At 36.2% G+C, this 19,604-nt stretch overlaps 2 long non-coding RNA genes across 4 annotated transcripts in view; both read right to left on the reverse strand.

Annotated features, from left to right (window-relative positions):
* Positions 1–19,604, reverse strand: part of LOC128314017 (uncharacterized) — a 124,075-nt gene that overhangs the window by 27,784 nt on the left and 76,687 nt on the right. For 2 of the 3 annotated variants that reach the window (XR_008295303.1, XR_008295302.1), the window contains exon 2: positions 15,225–15,316. This is a non-coding gene — a long non-coding RNA (uncharacterized LOC128314017). Of the gene's footprint in view, positions 1–8,212; positions 9,076–15,224; positions 15,317–19,604 lie in introns of those variants that run through there. The other variant, XR_008295304.1, reaches the window with a different exon arrangement.
* LOC128314018 (uncharacterized) lies at positions 2,994–7,897 on the reverse strand. The gene is made up of 3 exons (XR_008295305.1): positions 6,628–7,897; positions 5,530–5,607; positions 2,994–3,233 (listed from the first exon to the last, which is right to left on the reverse strand). It is a non-coding gene; the product is annotated as an uncharacterized LOC128314018 (long non-coding RNA).

A 19,604-nucleotide genomic window follows, 5' to 3' on the forward strand; every position in this document is an offset into this window, starting at 1 on the left:
AAAATAAAACTTAAATATATTTTTAGTCACTACTCTTTGGTAGTTCATGGCCATCAGATGGAGTTCAGTAAAGGGAGATAGAGGCTTAGACTTGAAAATTTTCAAAGCATTTAACTGAGTGGTTTTCAAACATGACCATTCATTAGAATCATCTAGAGATGTTAAAAATATATATATATTTCAAATTACTGACTCATCATCTCTACAGATGGAGGCACTGGAATCTGTAATTACATATGCAAAATATATAATGTATATGATATGGTTACTGTATGTATGTGCATATATGCATGTGTCTGTATGTATGTATAATGTATGTGTGTGTTTATAAACATATCTTCATACATTATAAGTAAAAATAAACACCTTCTCAACTGATTTTCATGATTATTCATGTTTATGTTCCAAGTCTATTCCATTCTTATATTTTGTTAAATCAAAGCCAAAAATAAATTGCAGAAAAGTTTAAGTGCCTTAGCCAAATCACATAACTAATTACTGACAAAACTAGAAGCTCAAACTAGAAGCTAAAAGCAGGTTTCTTGACTCACTACCCCCCCCCCCCCCACTCCTCCAATGCTATTTACTCCAAGAAGTTGGTTGGAAGATTTAGAACTTCAGCTGAACCTTGAATTGTGGATAGGTTTAATAAATGTGGGATATTTCAAGGGAAGTTTCTTCCCCACCTCTGATCCTATGCAACTAATTTAAATTCAATGTGTATTTTGCATAATTATTGACAGGCTAACATATATAAGGCATGGACACAACGGAAGACAGAAAAATGAATGAGCACACTACCATCCCTCAGGGAGAATTTACCTTTGAGAAGATACTGGCTTCCAAAGTCCTTTTTAGCCTGGGGACTCCCTGGGGAGCTTTGTCAATAAGCAAATCCCTTTTGTCTACCTGAGACTACTGAATCACTATTTCTAGAGTGGGACACAGAAATATGTAGTATTAACATGCTTCTCAGTGGATTCTTAAGCATAGTAAGTCCTGAGAAACATGGTGGTGGCAAATGAAGACCAAAAAATGGCACAGATGACAAGTAAGATAAAGGTTTTCAGCTCAGAGATGTAGAGTATTCTCCAATCTTGGAGTAAGGACAAAGCTATACAAACCGCAAATTAATAACTTTTCTTTAACACATTAAGAAACTGAGGTTGCAGGGCCACCAAGTAACCTGAAGTCTGGGGAGAAACAGTGTTTTCAGGGAGAAACAAGGCCAAGTATTTACTGACTTGAGGCAGACAATACTAGATACAATCTTAGCTGAAAAGAAGATGTAGCTAAAACATTTAAACAAATTGCTAGAGGATGAGAATGAACTAGCATGAGAGTGCCAACTCCTAAGGATCTCAGCTATAGAGGACTTTAGACACTCTTGCAGGCTTGGACTCCATGAATCCCACCAGACACTCACAGGGAAGGTCAGGGAGAATCCTGAGAAGGCTTTTCTTGGGGTGCTGGTAGAGGAGGAAACACTAGCTGCTGCCAAAACCCTGGCTCAACCCATCACCTCTATGTCTCCTACAAAACAAAGCCTTAATATGCAGGGGGAAGAACAAACGTGAAACCAATTACCTTAGGGCACTATTGGAAGCCGATTGCATTTGGGGGACAAAACAGAAGAAAGCAAGCTCTACCCCTCTGAGTGGGGCCAGAACTCCTACCAATTGTGAAATGGATAGACTTTGAGGGCATTATGCTAACTGAAATAAGATAGAGAAAAACAAATACCATATGATTTCATTTATATGCAGAATCTAAAAAAACTGAACTCACAGAAACAGAGAACAGACTGGTGGTTGCCTGAGATGGGGTGGGGCAGGGGGCAGCAGAGAGGTGGAGGAAATGGGTGAAGGTGTTTTAAAGAAAAAAAAAAAAAAAGTAAGTCCTGATCAAAACCCTGAACAAGAGCCTTCCGACCAACTGAGCCTAGTCAGCCAACAGAACTGAGAGAAATAAATAAAGTGGCTACTTTAAGCCCCAAAATAGAAAAAAGAATTGGTAGGGTCAAAGGCTATATCTCATCTTGAGAAACATTGAAATAGCCTATATCTAAAACTGGGTTAGTTGTAGGATTTTTATTCCTAAATCAAATTTCTCATAACCTTACATGCTTCATTTGTATTTGATCAATTTGGAGTTCTTGTCCCTCCTTGGTAAGATTAAGTCTGATTGTTGAAAGATCTGGGTACCTATTTATTTAGGATCTCTAAAAAGTATCATAATATGCATTCACTTTATGTCTTTAATAACCAAAAGTTTGCTTTATCAACAAAGTTTAATGAAGTCAAAATTAACTCACTGGGTTACTCTCTTCTAGTGCAGAACTGAGGTCTGTATATTAGGTAAACTGCCTAATCTAAAACATGTATATTTTATATTATCCCAGATGTTCTATCAAAGTTACTACTAATTTTATTGGATCATTTTTTTCTCCATATAGATGAAATTTTCTGAATGGCATTACCCTGTACTTCCTTCAACTAAGATTTGTCTAATGACCTCAAAGAAATTCTTGTTAGGCTTTTGCTGTATATTTAGTTTTATTTCCCCTGGTCAACCTTCTTGATCTTCTAAATATAGATATTTAATAGTTTCCACTGAGTGGGAAAATAACTTCTAAAAAGGATTATTGCCCAATATACTAAAGGAGGATATTCGTTTTCTAACAATTTATTTTTAAGCAGATAATCCTTACTTTTAAAGTATAAAAACCTTATATATATTCACTATTTGTGAAACTTTTAATTAGTTTATTTATTTAGAGGGGAGGGACAGTGGGGGCAGAGAAAGACAATCCCAACCAAGGTACACAGTGGGGCTGGATCTCATGACCGTGAGATCATGACCTGAGCAGAAATCAAGAATCAGATGCTTAACCCACTAAGCCACCCAGGTGCCTCATATTTGTGGAACTTTAAACCTCTCCTATGTCTAATTAAATGAGTAATGTATGTGGAAGCACTATAACTCTAAAGCACCATATAAAAAAGTTAATTTTATATTATTAATACACATGCTATTATAGCACCATACAAAAATGTTAATTTTATATTATTAATACACATACTATTATAATTCATTCATTCAACAAACATTTTATTTAAAATTCTTATTTAACAATTAGACATTTTCAAGTAATTTTCCCAACGTTTTCTTCTCAGTCTGCCTCCCAGATTGAGTCTGGTTCATTTCTATAGCCTCATAATTTAGCTTATCACCTGAAACATAGCAAGCACTCAATAAATATTTATTAAATGATTCCAGACATTCTCAGCTTCCTCCTTCCCTCTACTTCCAATGAAAACTAATATATTCTAAATTATGTTGTGGTAAAGTTACTCGGTAGCTCCCAGTTTCACTCCATAATGACCTGTAGTCTTGAAAAGAAAATTTCCCCTTTGAATAAGTTTAAACATGTCTGCATTATTAAAATAATTAATGGACATTCACACTTTAAATTTTACATCTTCATTCAAGCACCATCTTTTTAAATTTAATCATTAAAGGGCCACCATATGTTTAAAAGTCATCACGATTGTTTAGATAGGGAGAGACTGGTGCTCCCTCTGCTGGTTCTAGAGATAAAAAGGGAACTGGAAAACCCACTCCAGTCAGTCATCCTGGCAACAAGGGCTTCCTACAACCTGAACTGAACTAACACACCACATTGATACCCATGCTTGTCAGATGAAAGATGTTATGGAAAGAGATGTCTGAAACTTAAGGTTAAAAGAGCTGTTGGTTAAAAACAAGAAAAAGAAACCTAGGAGAGTAAAACAAAAAAATGTAAAATAAAAGTTGACAGATTCTCTTAAAATGATGTGTATAAAATAATAAAGACAGTTTCTTTCTTATTGTGAAGTTTTTAACTTGCATACCCAAAAGTAGCAATGTGGATTAACAAGCATTATCTCAGTTGATTCTTACAACAAATGCTGTAAATTAATGGGTCAGGGAACATCATCACTATTGTCCTTTCCGTCTCAAATGGAGTTATCACTACAAAGATACATAGCTCTTCTCCAGGGCCTGAAAACAATCCCATGACCACCTCTATGTTTTAGGTACTAACAATAACTAAATTCTAATGAACACTTATTATAGCCAGGCACTGAAACAAGCAGTTTACAAGCAATGCCTCATTTACTTCCCATAACAATTCTGTGAAGGAGGCACTATTATTATTCCCATCTTACAGATGAGGAAATTGAAACACAATCACTTTTCAGAGCCAAATTTTTATCCAAGAGTATGCCCCAAATCCAAAATAGGTCATGTGGAAAACACATCAAAGCCCACTCAAACACATGTGATATATTATTTGGAAATCATAGTACTCTTCGCAGAGTACCATGAAATGTTGATATATTTAGTTCTATTGTATAAACTAGAAACACATTTTCTAGAAGAAAATATTACTAGAAAATATATATAGGTACCAATCAAGTTTTTTTTAGAGTTTATTTATTTATTTTGAAACAGGGAGGGGCAGAGAGAGAGGGAGAGAGACAGAACCCCAACCAGGCTCTGCTTTGTCAGCACATAGCCTGACGTGGGACTCGAACTCACAAACCATGAGATCATGACCTGAGCCAAGATCATGACCTGAGCTGAAATCAAGAGTTGGATGCTTAACCAACTGAGCCACCCAGGCACCCCATCCAACTAAGTTTTATCTATCTATCTATCTATCTATCTATCTATCTATCTATCTATCCACCCATCCACACAAACACATTTATATTTATATAATTATTCTTATTTATATATTTATGTATAAATTATATATGACATATATCAAAATTATAGATATTATATATAATTTTAGAACTGGAAGTTTGTACCTCCCTTTGCCTATTTCCATTATACCCCACCCCCACCCTAACCAAATTATATTTACATTGCATATGTTTATTTTTTTTTATTTTTTTCAATATATGAAGTTTATTGTCAAATTGGTTTCCATACAACACCCAGTGCTCATCCCAAAAGGTGCCCTCCTCAATACCCATCACCCACCCTCCCCTCCCTCCCACCCCCCATCAACCCTCAGTTTGTTCTCAGTTTTTAAGAGTCTCTTATGCTTTGGCTCTCTCCCACCCTAACCTCTTTTTTTTTTTTCCTTCCCCTCCCCCATGGGTTTCTGTTAAGTTTCTCAGGATCCACATAAGAGTGAAACCATATGGTATCTGTCTTTCTCTGTATGGCTTATTTCACTTAGCATAACACTCTCCAGTTCCATCCATGTTGCTACAAAGGGCCATATTTCATCCTTTCTCCTTGCCATGTAGTACTCCATTGTGTATATAAACCACAATTTCTTTATCCATTCATCAGTTGATGGATATTGAGGCTCTTTCCATAATTTGGCTATTGTTGAGAGTGCACACTGCATATGTTTAAATATACAAATATATTTCAGATTTGGAGAGGGACCTTATATCCCAGAATGCCTTCAACTCTAATAAGTACAGACACCCTATGCCTTACAGAATTATCACTTATCTCACTCACTGAATTTTGCAAAAGTTGAAAATTCTTCAGGATATATTTCAGCTATTTTCAAATCAGTCCTGGAAGACTTTCCACATCCTTTTATAAGATAAAAATTGGCATAAATTAAAATTTATTGAAACACCCCTAGCTTCTCCCCCATGATTAAGTACATGATTAAGCTTTGTATTTAGGCTTCACATATGTTCCTTTTAGGTGTTTAAATATGTTTTGCTGAAATCCTTCCTTTTCAAATTACTTTACATAACATGAGCCACTATCGTAAAAATTTGCACAGTAACATAAATAATATGAGATTGAAATCAAAGACCTTTTACTGATCCTATTTTTTGGTTACATCATCCCCTCTGCTTTGCAGTGTTTCTCAACAAAACTACTTTGAGTTTCTACAGGGAATGCAATTTTTTTAAGCATCTCTAAAATGATATGTGTTTCTATACTCCCAAACCACACAAAAATTTTCAGGAAAATGTTTTATCAAGTTAAAACCATATAAGATGAACCCAAATTACCTTATAAAGTGATGAAAAAGCTTGATTGGCTGTCCAATTTGCCATTTTCATGCTCATTGTTTACCCAGCTGCATGTACCACTGAGCAAACAATCAGCAGCAGTTACCAAGGTTTTACAATAATAACAAATTATGAGGTAGAATCTTAGAATTCAGAAAACTCAACCCATAAATTTAAATATTTTCTGAGTATTTGGGAAAAAAGCAACTCAGTCAAATTTTGTAGCCAAACCCCAGTGCCTGCGGGAGGCTAGTTTGAGAACACATCTCTTTGGATTCAGATTTTGATCCTCACAATCATCTAACTTTCCCTCCATTAATGCCCCAATAGAAAGGCAATACAAGAAATTAAACTATGCTGAATTGTTTTTAGTTTACATTTATATTTGAATAAAATTAAATTGAATCAAGTACCCATGGACTGGCTCACAGGTGGCAGAGAATGGGAGAAAAAGCACTGACCACCCTACAATTGAGTTTAAAAAAACATCAACCAAACCTTTAAAGAATTGGTAAAGGTTGAGTGTGGGTAGTATGACAGTATGAAACCCCTGGCAGCCCCGGACATAAGAGGAATTGGTACTTACTCCCAGGCTCTTTTCCGTGGACCCCAGCAGGTGCTCATGAGAAAGATGATAGCACAGCAGACAACCCAAGAGAGTCCCTTGTGTGGTACGGGCCAGGTGGAAGACAGCGACTGCTGCTGTGGGGAAAGCATGAACCCCAGACACCCTGCCCAGACCATCCTCTCATAAGTAGCAAAACCTTAAACCTCTGTGAGAGGGGCAGAGAAAACTCTGTCACTACCAGGCACAGGTACAGACCCACTGCTGATGGGAAAATGTAGAAGAAAAACTCCTTTGGCCCTGGAGGGGAGTCAGGAAACAGTATGGAGTCAGCCCCATGATATTATGTTAATGTGTTACAGGTGTGCTATCACTGCTGGAAGGCCCAGGAAACACTATCCTGCAGTAGGACATCAGAGAGCCTATCCACTCCTCTTCCACCACCAATCCCCACCACTAACACACAATTATCAGAACAGCCAGCAACTTCACTCTTAGGTGTTTGCCCAAGAGAAATAAAAACTTATGTCCTCACAAAACCTGTACACGAATGTTTATAGAAGCCTCACTCATAATTGCTAAAAACTACCTAAATGGAAACAAACTAAACATCCATCAGCTGGCGAATGGATAATAAACTATGTCATAGCCAACTAGTGGAACACTACTCAACAATAAAAAGGAATAAAACTACTATTACATGTAACAACATGGAAGAATCTCAAATGCATTGAGTGAAAGAAGGAAGACACAAAGGCTACCTACTATATGCTTCTATTCCTATGACATTCTAGAAAGGCAAAACTATCCTGACAAAAAGAGTTCAATGGTTGCCTGGAGGTGGGAGGGGGACACTGACTACAAAAGAAACAAAGAACTTTGTGGGGAGCTAATCATCTTTATCCTAATTGTGGTAGTGGTTGCATGACTGTATACATGTGTCAAGTTTATAAACAGGGTGAATTTTATTATAAGTAAACTATTTCTCAATAAATCTGACTAAAAAAATCAAGAGATGTATATTTGAGACTCATTTCTGTCAGTCTAAGTGATTTCAAAAAAGATTCAGTTCACTTAAACCAGCTTTCAGGAAATATCTACTATATGCTGTGCCATGTTATATCTAAAAGGTGAATTAGTTGTGGCCCACTAAGAATACACAGAGTAAAGATACTTATTAATATATCTTCAGCAATTTATGGATTAAACCTGAAATCCTAATGCAAAAAACAAAATATCTAGAACTATGTGTTAAAGAATTACGTCATTTTAGAGCCTGTGGGATACAATTCAAGAGGTTTTTATTTTTTTTTATTTTTTTTTTAACGTTTATTTATTTTTGAGACAGAGAGAGACAGAGCATGAACAGGGGAGGGTCAGAGAGAGGGAGACACAGAATCTGAAACAGGCTCCAGGCTCTGAGCTGTCAGCACAGAGCCCGACGCAGGGCTCGAACTCACAAACCGTGAGATCACGACCTGAGCCGAAGTCGGCCGCTTAACCGACTGAGCCACCCAGGCGCCCCTCAAGAGGTTTTTAGAAGGAAATTTATAACCTAAAAGGCATTTACTGAAAAACATATATATATATATATATATATATATGTTTAATATACCTATATATATATAAGTTTAATATATGTATATGAATAAGTTTAACTCAAGAAGCAAAAAGAAAACAAAAACCCTCAAACGAAAGATGTAAGAGCAAAACAAATGACACTATGCATTCAAATAAGCTTAATAGATGAATAGATCACTTTGCTTGCTGCAGAAATATTTCTGTTTTTGGTATATAATATTTATTGTTACTCACTGAGAATTTACATAGTACGCAGTCTTTCCTAAACTAATTTGGCCACTAAACCATGTGTATGTGTGTATGATTATACCTGCCTTAAATCTAATGACCCACAAGATAAATTTTAGTAAACACTGGTCTATTGGCTTAATTAAATTACTTAACTTTTCTGAGCTCCAATTTACCTCTCTAGAAGAAAAATGAAATATAATTCCTCTCTTTATTTATATCCTTAAAATCTAGTTGGTTATACAGAGGGGAAAGGTAAAACCAATATAAGAGATTCACAAATAAAATCACATGAAGTAACAAAGAGGAAGTATTTGAAATAAGCACAAAAATAGCTGTGTTACATGAAAAGTTTCTATAAACAAAAAGAAAATGATATTCCATTAGAAAAGTGGAAAAGGGAAACTTATTTGGGAATTCATAGGAAATATGCATAAATTACTTTTATTTTTTTTAAGGGGGAAAAGCAGTGAAAATTGTAATGCTGAGAAAATAGTGCTGTAAATGATGACCTTCCTCTTCTTTTTTGTCTAAATAGTTATTTACCTTAAATAGATGTATAACATAGAACACTCTTCTCTTCCATGCACATCCCTTCCAGGTGTTTTGGCAATGCTAGTGGGCTCCAGTTCACTCAAACCATAAACATTTATCAGGGTCCTGAGAACAAATACACTCTCAAATTGGCTGAATTTGGTTTGTTTCCCTCACCATAACCTTTCCAACTTATAAATCAAACTCAATATTATTACTCCTTAATGATTATAACCAAGCTACCACCACTATTTTTTTTTTAATTTCAACTTTTTCCCCCCAACACTCTTGTTAGCAATATACCAGGTTAAATGAGCAGTGCCATTTTAGCTAAACTAGTTCCACTTATTTGAAACATTAATTTAAGAAACAATTTTTAACGCTGCGCTATTTGAAACAATGAATAGGTGCTGCTGCTTCTTAGGATAAAAAAATTGGAAACGAGGTGATAAAGTCATATTTATTTTCATGTGATCCCAACATATGCTAAAAAGGAAAAAAAATAGAAAATCTATTCATTCTCTAATGGAAATGGCTTCATAAAACTAAAAAGATTTGGTAATACTGAGCAACAGTCCATGAGAAACTGGTTATCGTCAATAGTCAGTGCCTAGTTTGCTAGTTAATGAGGTGAGAAGAAACCAAGAGTGGTTAATATTCCTACAAACTGATCATAATCAAATCATTACAACATTAATTATGGAATTAAGGGGATTGTAACCATTAAAATAAAAATAAATATAAAATCACTGCCTTTGTTCTAAATGTGTTATGGCAAAGCTTATTTTCTAAAGCTAGATGGGGCTCCCAAAAGATGACACTTCTGCAGAAATTGCTTTAAAAAAAATCAGATTGTGCAATTTTGATGATAGCACCTAAAAAATATTTATCCATGTTTTGCCATGTAAGTCAAGGAAAGAAAACTCTCAGCCAATTGATTAAGATATTTAAATTCCTAAAGATCATATATAGTCATAGGGAAAGTCATTACTAAGATAACCTTTTTTTACATTATATTGGAAACTTTATTAGATTTATAACTTGGTTCTCAATCCTTGTATTTTCAATAGGTAAATCAACAGTCTTAAGTCTATAACGTTGATACAGATATTGTTGTTTATTTATATGACACTAACAGATTTTATCTAATTAAACTAATAATAATCTAACCTCACAACTATTGCCTATTTTCATTGGATTTGTCAATTTTTAGAGCACTTTTCTTTTGACAGAGTATGTAACTAAGAATTTAACCTAATGAAGATTATACATTCCCTATCAAGCCTTAAAAACCTAAAAGTCTCCACAAACTTTTTAATTCAAATTTACTTTTTCCTGAATATAAGATAACCTATTTTGACTGCAAAATCTGAGAAGACCACAAAAGTATAGAGATAAAGAAGAAAAGGACCAGTATATTACAAATCAAAGGCAACTACTATTAACTGGTATTCTTTTTTGTATCTATCTCCTTTAAATACTTAAAATCATAGAAGAAATATACCAATTTATTTTACACTATTTTCATTTAAAATGATTGAAAATAAGCACTTTCTATATCATTTCTAGCTGCACTGTATTGTATGGAATCGGTTAACCATAGCTTGTTTTACTATTACATTATTAATAGATTTTTTTAAGTATTTCTAAATTTTCACTATTATATCATGAAAGGTATCTTTGTGTAGGATAAAATAGAAACAAAGAATACAAGCAGAATTTGAAGCAGACAGATGTAAGTTCAAATCCTGGCCAAGCTACTTAGGAGTTTTGGTGAGAAGTGAATTATTCAAGTAAAGCCAGTCAGATGGTAAGCAATCAATGAATTAAAACTATTATAATGAAGCTTTTCTTAAATTTAAGAATTTTTTGTTTATTATTCATGCCCTGACATTGGATTTCTTGGTTAAACGATGTAAACATTTTTAAGAATTTTCATACATATTGTCAAATTATTCTCCAAAGTGGCAAACCAATTTAAGCTCTCATCAGTATTATAAGAAGTGACCCGAGCAAAATTGAGTGTTCTCATATTTTTTAATTCATTAGGTGAAAATGTTATCTCATTTCACTTTTATCTTTTTGAGCATTTAGTAACATTATACTTTTTAAAGCATGCATTAATCATTTCTACCTACTAAATAAATTATCTGTTCATGTCTTGTACTCATTAACATATTGGAGTTGTATCAATTTATATAACTAACTGCCTTAAACATTAGGGATATTAATATTATGTCATATGTGTAGTTAAATTTGTTCATAATACTGATACTGAGAAATTTTGTATTTTCTACAGTCAAATCTACTATTCCTTTCCTTTATGAATTCTTCCTCCCTTATCCAGAAATTGGAAAATAATCACCTTTTATTTCTGGTAGGTCAAATTAACTTTGATATTATAAAACTGCCTTTTTAATCTTTTTTTTTAACGTTTATTTATTTTTGAGACAGAGAGAGGGAGAGCATGAACAGGGGAGGGTCAGAGAGAGGGAGACACAGAATCCGAAACAGGCTCCAGGCTCTGAGCTGTCAGCACAGAGCCTGACGCAGGGCTCGAACTCACGGACCGCGAGATCATGACCTGAGCCGAAGTCGGACGTCCAACCGACTGAGCCACCCAGGCGCCCCTGCCTTTTTAACCTTGATAAAACAGACTTTGGTTTATGCTGTTAAATGAGAATCCAAATTTAATTTTTCTTCAAGTAGCTAAACACTTGCCCAAATAAGATTTATTAAGCAATCTTTCTCTTACTCGTTGATCTACAATGTCTCCATCATGATGTGTAAAACTTTTACACAGAATAAAGTTTAATTTTACAAGGCACCAAACTTAATCAAAGATATTATCCATTGTACCTGATCTGCTTTTGGAAGAGGAGCTGCTATTAAAGATCCCTGAGGCAACCCTCACCCATAATTATCTCCCACACCCACTGGCCTTAGGAGATTGCCAAGACCAGAGAGGATGCTGCACAAAGGAGAATAAAGAGTCACTGAAAACAAGTCAACATTTTAATTTATGGTCATTCCTTTCCTCTCACTGTGCCCACAATAAGCCTGCATCATTAATGGAATGAAATAAAATGCAGGCAGCATTTATCAATCACATATAGTGTTCCAGGTCCTTGTATCCCCTCCGCCTCCCCAGAAGTAGACATTCTTTTCCTAATTTTGCAGTTATAGAAACACATTCCGCAATTTTAACTAAGCTTCCCAATACCACACAATTAATAAGTAACCAAAATAGGATTTGAAACTAGACCACTCTGAATTAAAAATCATATTTATTTAAAAAAAAGAAAAGAAAAAGCCCTTAGTTGGAATCAATCTCTCTCTCTCTCTGTGTCTCTCTCCCTCTCCCTCACCCAGACCATTTCTTTTCCTGAAATATTATCTCAATATCAGCGATAATTTGAAGCTTTTATATTCTTCAAGGTTAATTTTGCATGTGAAGTTGAAAGGAGGGGGAGGATGGAACTCATGGCTGGGATGTAGGAACCCTGCTACAAAGGGTGTGGACTGTTGCACAGTAGGTTAGAATAGGATGTGACCACATTTCAGCAGATTGCCAAGGTCAATGAGGACAACATTAGGACCAGATAATAACTAGCTATAACTTAAAGGGTCAAGTACTATGTGAAACAGAACACTAACAGTGGACTTTCCCTCATTACTAATGCCATCAATAACCATGGTTCAGGGCCCTCAGAACCTCAACCTAGGAAGAGGAAGAAAAAGAAAGTAAAACAATCCTGACTGACAATTTCCAACACGAAGTGACAAATAGTAAATAAATTTGATCAAATGTTTAGATTTCATTTTCTGTGTCATGAAGAATGGGGGTTGAGTTTCAAAAACTTAAATGAGCTGTAGAAAATAATTGTAAAATTTACAACAGACACCCAGTCACACTAGGTTAAAAGAGGAGATTACTGAGGACTTAGAGGCACAGCCAGCCTGCAGGTCTACTGGAAGTGAGAATAAGAAGGTGGAAAAGCAAGCTTCCCTCTGTCCCACCAGGACCCCATTCCTCCTTCTTGTCTTCTCCTAGCTGATACTTGCTGCTCTGCCTCTCGGCCTCATCCTAGATCAAAGAAAGAATTTCTCTGCTGCTCCCCATAAGTGCTCAGTGTCAGTCAAGGAGTCTCCAGCTCATAATGCCAGTGGCTCCTGCCATTCCAAATCCCATTTCCTCATTCCTTGCTTGACATTTCTGACTTAATGCACTCCTACTGATTTCTTACTCATCTCAGACTTTCTTTCTCTCTGCCAGCACTTTTTTGTCTATCTTATACTCCAATGTAAATGTCATCTGCATTGTCATTTGGTGTTGTGTGTGTGTGTGTGTGTGTGCATGCGTATGTGTATGGATACACATGTGTATGGTATATATAACACTAGATTTATGGATTATATGAGGTGGATACAATTCTCAGTCCAAATCTCATATTTTGTAAGAAGTTATAACATATGTCTTTTTCTATAATTCAGTTCACTTTCTATTTCGAGTCCCCATTCTGCTACAGTGGTAGAAACTCAGTATTAACCGGTTCATGCCCACATTGTTCCCTACCCCTAGGATTATGCCAACGTTTTGGGACATGTGTAGTGCCAAGAACTATGGCCATGGAAAATCTTCTATTTGCTACTCCAGATTCATTCTCACCTCACCTCCACCCCAGCAATTTGTCCTGGAGCCTGAATTAAAGAGAGCACGTCGACAGGGTTCCCTTCTTTCTGCTCCAGACAGAATCAGTCTTCTCTATATGATTCTTTTTCTTCTGGTTTCTAATGTCATGCTCTCCCTTCAGCCTTTCAGGCCTAGCAGAGCCAACAGTGCTAGCCCCAGGTTCCTGCACTCTACACTGTACTCACACATTTGTAATCATTCCTTTGGTAAATAATCCCTCCCCCAGCTAGTCCTCTGTGAGGATGCCAGTGGTTTCTTGCTGAGATACAGTTCCAGATGTCCATTTTCCATATAGAGATTCTGAGACATCTTTCATTCTGTCTGGCTCCTAGTTGTCAGATCATAAAGTTTCCACAGCAACTTTCCTCATGTTTGTTGTCCACTTCGACCTGCAGGTCTTGTAACTCTCCCTACTATGTTTCTGTGCCGCACCGGGGACTAGGAATGCCTGTGGGTTTGTCAAGATCCCCTCTGCTTAGACTTTGTGTGCACTCACTCTGTCTGTGCATCTAGAATGGCAAAAGGCAGAGAGATCCCTCTCTCTCTGCTCTGTCCACCTTATGCAACCCATACCAGGGGATATGTTTAACAGGTGGGAGATGAGAGAGAAAAGCGTGTATGAAATACCAAGAAAGAAAAAATATATATCAAAACATATAGAAGTGTATTAATATTTAAACATCACGACCCTGTAATAAATCTATAAAACTGAACATTTAACCATTCAGCTTGTGGGTTCTAAAAATAAGGATTTAAAGATTCCTATTGCTAAATGTCAGGTTCTTCATTTATATAGCAAATTAAAATTTGAAAAGCACTTCACATATAAAAGTCATTGGATCTTCAAGACAAACCCTAAGAGGATTATAAAATATGCTCCATGTTATAGGCTGAACTGTGTCCCCCACAAAATTCATACGCTGAAGTCCCAATTGCCAGTATCTCACAAAGTAACCTTATTTGTAGATAAGGTCTTTAAAATAATAATTCAGTTAATATGAGGTCTTTAGAGTAGTTTCTAATCTAATTTGACTGATGCCCTTTAAAAAAGAGAGAAAATTTGGACACAGACATGTTGCACATGCAGAGGAAAAGCCATGTGGAGACAGAGCAAAAAGACAGACCTAGGAAACTTATACACCCTATTTATAGATCAAGAAGCTAAAATTTAGAGAATTTTTAAAGCCGACCAAAAACCCGCAGATTGTTTTACAGTAAATTACTTACAATAAATTTTTACACTAGGAATCTTAATAATAGCTAAATCCAGGCTGCCTCACACCCTGTATCACCTCTCTCAGGAGTTGTCTGCAACGTGCTCTGCAACTGTATGATATTACTGTCATGTGAGAATATTCATGAGAATATGTGTGTACATTTCTTCAAAGTCAAGCAACGCATCTGTGGGCTTCAGCCACCAGGTAGTAGCTGCCTCCAGGCCATTTTCAGACTCCTGTTTCCCTCCTCCCTCCACTCCATCTGCTGCCTTTCCAATCCTTTCATGCTCCCTGTCAACTTCCTGAATTACAGGTCCATTCAAAGGCTGAACAAAAGAGAGAAAGAGGTGAGGGAGGAAACCTACCTGGCGCAGCAAGTGAACTGCATTGAAACACTGTGAGGTACATGAAGGAGAGGACACTACTGCAGGTGTTCAATTCCCAAAAAGTGGCCAGGCTGAAGAACAGAAAACAGAGAAAGCAACAGGATTTTAATTTTGTTCTGAATCTAAGCACAGGAGATTGAGACTGTGTAGTACATGAGGGTTAAAGGATAAGAGGGGAAATGAGAAAGCTTGTCCTTATCAAGAAGTTTGAACACATTAGTTTAACTCCTGGGTTTCTGTTTCCTTACCACCAAAATGACTATGTTGTAGTCAAGGTTTCTAGTAGCTCTAACATTTGGTGAGGCTTTTATCTGATACTGTGATTTTGTGCCTTTTCATGGATGTATAGAATTACACCATACGGTTCCACTGCCATTTGAACCTCAGTGTCAAGTTTTGATGCTCATGGAGCACGAGCTTTTGCAAATAAACAATAATCCCAGTGTAACACTGTCATTTGGAAATCAATTATTCCAATTTCAAAAAAGTAGGGAAAACTCTGACTTACTGGCTTATTTAGCTGTAACCATAGCAAATGTTCTATTCATTTATTCATTCATTTAACCAAAATTGAAGGAACATCTACTATGGGCTAAGTTCTTATTATGCCTAGCCTTTGGAGTTCATAGTGCCTCTAGTGAGAAACAGAGATAGTATGGTATGGAAAATGCTGTGGGCTGTGTTAGAATACAGGTAAGCCCTCTAAAAGGTCAAAAAGGACATCTAGCTCAAGTCTTACAAGAACAAGAAAATGAATTCTATTAAGACAAAAGTAGTAATTTGTTAACACATCCCAGATAGGGCTGGCCATAGTTAAGAAAATAGGTATTTTGAAGATTAAATCATGATAGATTCTCATACACTGCTTATCAGTGAGCCAAAACACAGAAAGGTAAATTCCTTTGCTATTCATTACTGTTTTAAAGGTTTCCAAGAGATGTGAATCCTATATGTCAATCCCCCATACTTATCGATCCTTGCTTTGGGAATCAAACGTGCCTGAAATCTTAGGTATGGAAAGGACCTCACTAATCAGCTGGTTCAACCCACTTATTCAGAGATAAACTTATTGCTCCCAAGTCTCATAGTAGCAGAGGCAAATCTAGACCCCAAGTATCTGGAATCCCATTTCAATGTTTTGTTTTGTTTTGTTTTGTTTTCCCTACTGAACCTCCCTGTACTTCTCATCAGCCTATGTGCATAAATTTAAGAATGAAGTCAAGTGGTCTCTGTTATTCAATTGATCAACAAATCAATAATTTAAGAGACATGTCAGACCTATAAATGTCTTAGAATCAACCATGATTATATGCCAGTTATTCTGGTATATATTTATTTGTTTATTCCACAAACTGAGTTATACCTTCTGTTGGAATCACCTTGGCTCCAAATATCATAAATGGAGACAGTGAATGGACTTTGCAACAACTTCCCCAGAGTCAAGTGAGGAAGTGGATAGTGGCTACTGCCACTGAACATTGATTTATGGTTTATTTGGCAAACATTTCATTTCATGAGCACCTAATACATGCCGGGCACCATCCTAAACAGTATCAGTGAAAAATACAATAATTGTAATAAGACAGCATCCAGGCCACATGATGCTTTTCAACTGAACAAAACAGACAATAAACAAAGAAACAAATACACATAATTATAATACCAAACAATAATAAGTATATGACAAAGTTTCAAAATGCAAGAAGTAAAAAAAGTTTTCTTTAAATTCTGAGGGAACAGAAAGTGCAGTAAGAAGAAACTGTAATGACTCACTTCCAGAAAGGAAAGATACTTGGATATATTGAAGCCTTTCACATTCACCTTCCTCTGTGGTGGAGTCATTCTTAGAAACGTAGTGGGAAGAAGTAGGAGGCATTCTCAATTTTTTTCTGGAGTGTCAAGAACCACCCTCCTAATTCTTATCAGACTGGTTTTTAGAGAGACATCAAACCTTAGCACTTTCTTCTCCAAACACGAGGTATTCGATGTGTTTTTATACTAGTGGGCAGTGGTTCTTTTAACATTCCTAGAAGAGTTCACAGTCCCCTTTGAATATCTGATTTAAAACAGAGGACTTCCCCTCACCCAAAATACCCACTGGTATCTACATAGAAAATGTTGCATTAAATTTTAGGTGGGCCATGAAAGACCAATGAAACTCCTAGAAACCACTCCAAAAAAATAATACTTTTCTGTATTATGAGGAGTGGGTTCTAACTGGCTTAGACACAGTAGACTGTTATCCAAGAGTTCTTCAGCTTAAAAATTGCACAGAGATTTCTTGGCCAAAGGGCTTTAGGTTGCCAGGCTGTACTGCTCAGGGAGCAAAACTTACAAAAGTCAATAGTATTGCTGGTTATTAAAGACTAATAGGATTCAAATTCTCTCCATTTAAAAAAGAATGTTAGGAATGCCTGGGTGGCTCAGTTGGTTGAGCATCCAACTCTTGATTTCCGCTCAGGTCATGATCCCGGGGTCCTGGGATCTAGCCCTGCATCAGGGTCCACACTGAGCATGATGCTGCTTGGGATTCATTCTCTCTCTCTCCCTCTGTCCCTCTTCCCTGCTCACTCTCTCTTAAAAAATCAAATTAAATTAAATTTAATTTAATTTAAAAACAATTTTAAATATATATATGTGAAATTAGTCATTCCTGAAATGCCCAGAATAGATATAACAATGAAATTAATAAAACAGTGATTTTCAATCCTACCCACATATTAGAATCACTTGAGGAGTTTTTAAAAAGACTGATACTCAGGGCCATATCAGACCAACTAAATCAAAATCTCTCAAACTGGGGTCCAGGAACTAGGAGTGGTTAAAATCTCTCCAGATAATTCCACTGAAGAGCTTGGTTCCAACCCACTGTTTTGGGAGAGCTCACTGACTTTCATGTCTTGTGAACTTGCCTTACTGAATTAAGAAGAGAAGTGGTTAAAACTAAATACAGTTGATTAGAGTTGTTTATGCAGTTTATCTGAACTCAAAGCTCAATAATTCTAATAGTTCTGAATAGTCCTAACATTTCACAGAATATATGAGGGATATAAAAACCTATCAATAACTAGATAATTGGTTTCCTTGTAAGAATCAAACAAAAATACCTGTGAACAAACATTCTTCCTACTCCTTCCTGGCATTCCAGGAACTAGCATAGACTCTGGCACATATAAAGGCTTAATTAATGTTTGCTGATTTACCCACATCACTTTGGTCCATCCCTTCTCCATCAAACACTCTAAGAAAGAGAACATCATGATCACCCACTAAGTTATCTAATGGGGCATTTAACTGCACCCTTGAGAAGCAATATTAGTGAATTCATTCTTTCACTAAAATATTGACTATCTACTATGTGCCAGTTACCATAATTGGTGCTAGGGATGATAATGATAATAATTTAATCCTTTCAAAATCATTTCCAACATCTTCTTTTGAACAATTATTGGACTTTAGTTCCAAAAAGACCAAGAGACTCTCAAGACCACAGAATTAGTATGTGGCAGAAGGTAAACTGTTTCTCCAATCTTCTAACTCCCAATGCAATGCTATTTTGCAGGAAACAAAGTACATCACTTTTATTATATGTGTAAATTTAGAGTAATAAGACTAATTCTAAGAGTATATGATTGTGTAAAAAAGAAGTCACACCATGTGTCAATCTGCACAGAGGAACTTCCCAGTTCTATAAGTTTTGTGTAAGTAAGCATGGGATTAGAAATAGACTTTCTTTCATGTCCGCGTTGAAATGGATGTATATTTAGAGCAAATAATATCAAGTGCTTTGTAGGGTAAAGAAAATTGTCAGGGCACCTGAGTGGTTCAGTCAGTTAAGCGTCCAGCTCTTAAGTTCCACTCAGGTCATGGTCTCACAGTTGGTGAGATGGAGCCCCATGTTGGGCTCTATGCTGACAGTGCGGAGCCTGCTTGGGATCCTCTCTCCCTCTCTCTCTGCCCATCCCCTGCTTGGACACAAACTCTCTCTTTCTTTCTATCAAAATAAATAAATAAACTTAAAAAAAAATAAAAAAGAAAATTGTCTCTGAGATTCTAGGAGAGTAAGTGAGGTAAGTAACGCAAAGAATAATTTGAGAATAGCACACAGGTTTTAAGGAAAATAGAAAGATTATGAAGATGTTATTTTCAAAACAAGTCTCTAATTTCACACCAAAATATTAGTTGTTCAGAGATTACAGTTATTCACATAGATTACTATGGGAATTCCTAAAATTTAGAGAGGGAAAACCCCTAGTCATTACAGACACTGGTCCTTTTGCTGACCTCATCTACCACTCTTCCTTTCAGTCTCTATTCTCCGGTAGCTCTCACCTCCCAACATTCCTCAGGGAAGCCAAG

This window comes from Acinonyx jubatus, chromosome C1 (assembly GCF_027475565.1).
Source record: "Acinonyx jubatus isolate Ajub_Pintada_27869175 chromosome C1, VMU_Ajub_asm_v1.0, whole genome shotgun sequence".
Classification (NCBI taxonomy): Eukaryota; Metazoa; Chordata; class Mammalia; order Carnivora; family Felidae; genus Acinonyx; species Acinonyx jubatus.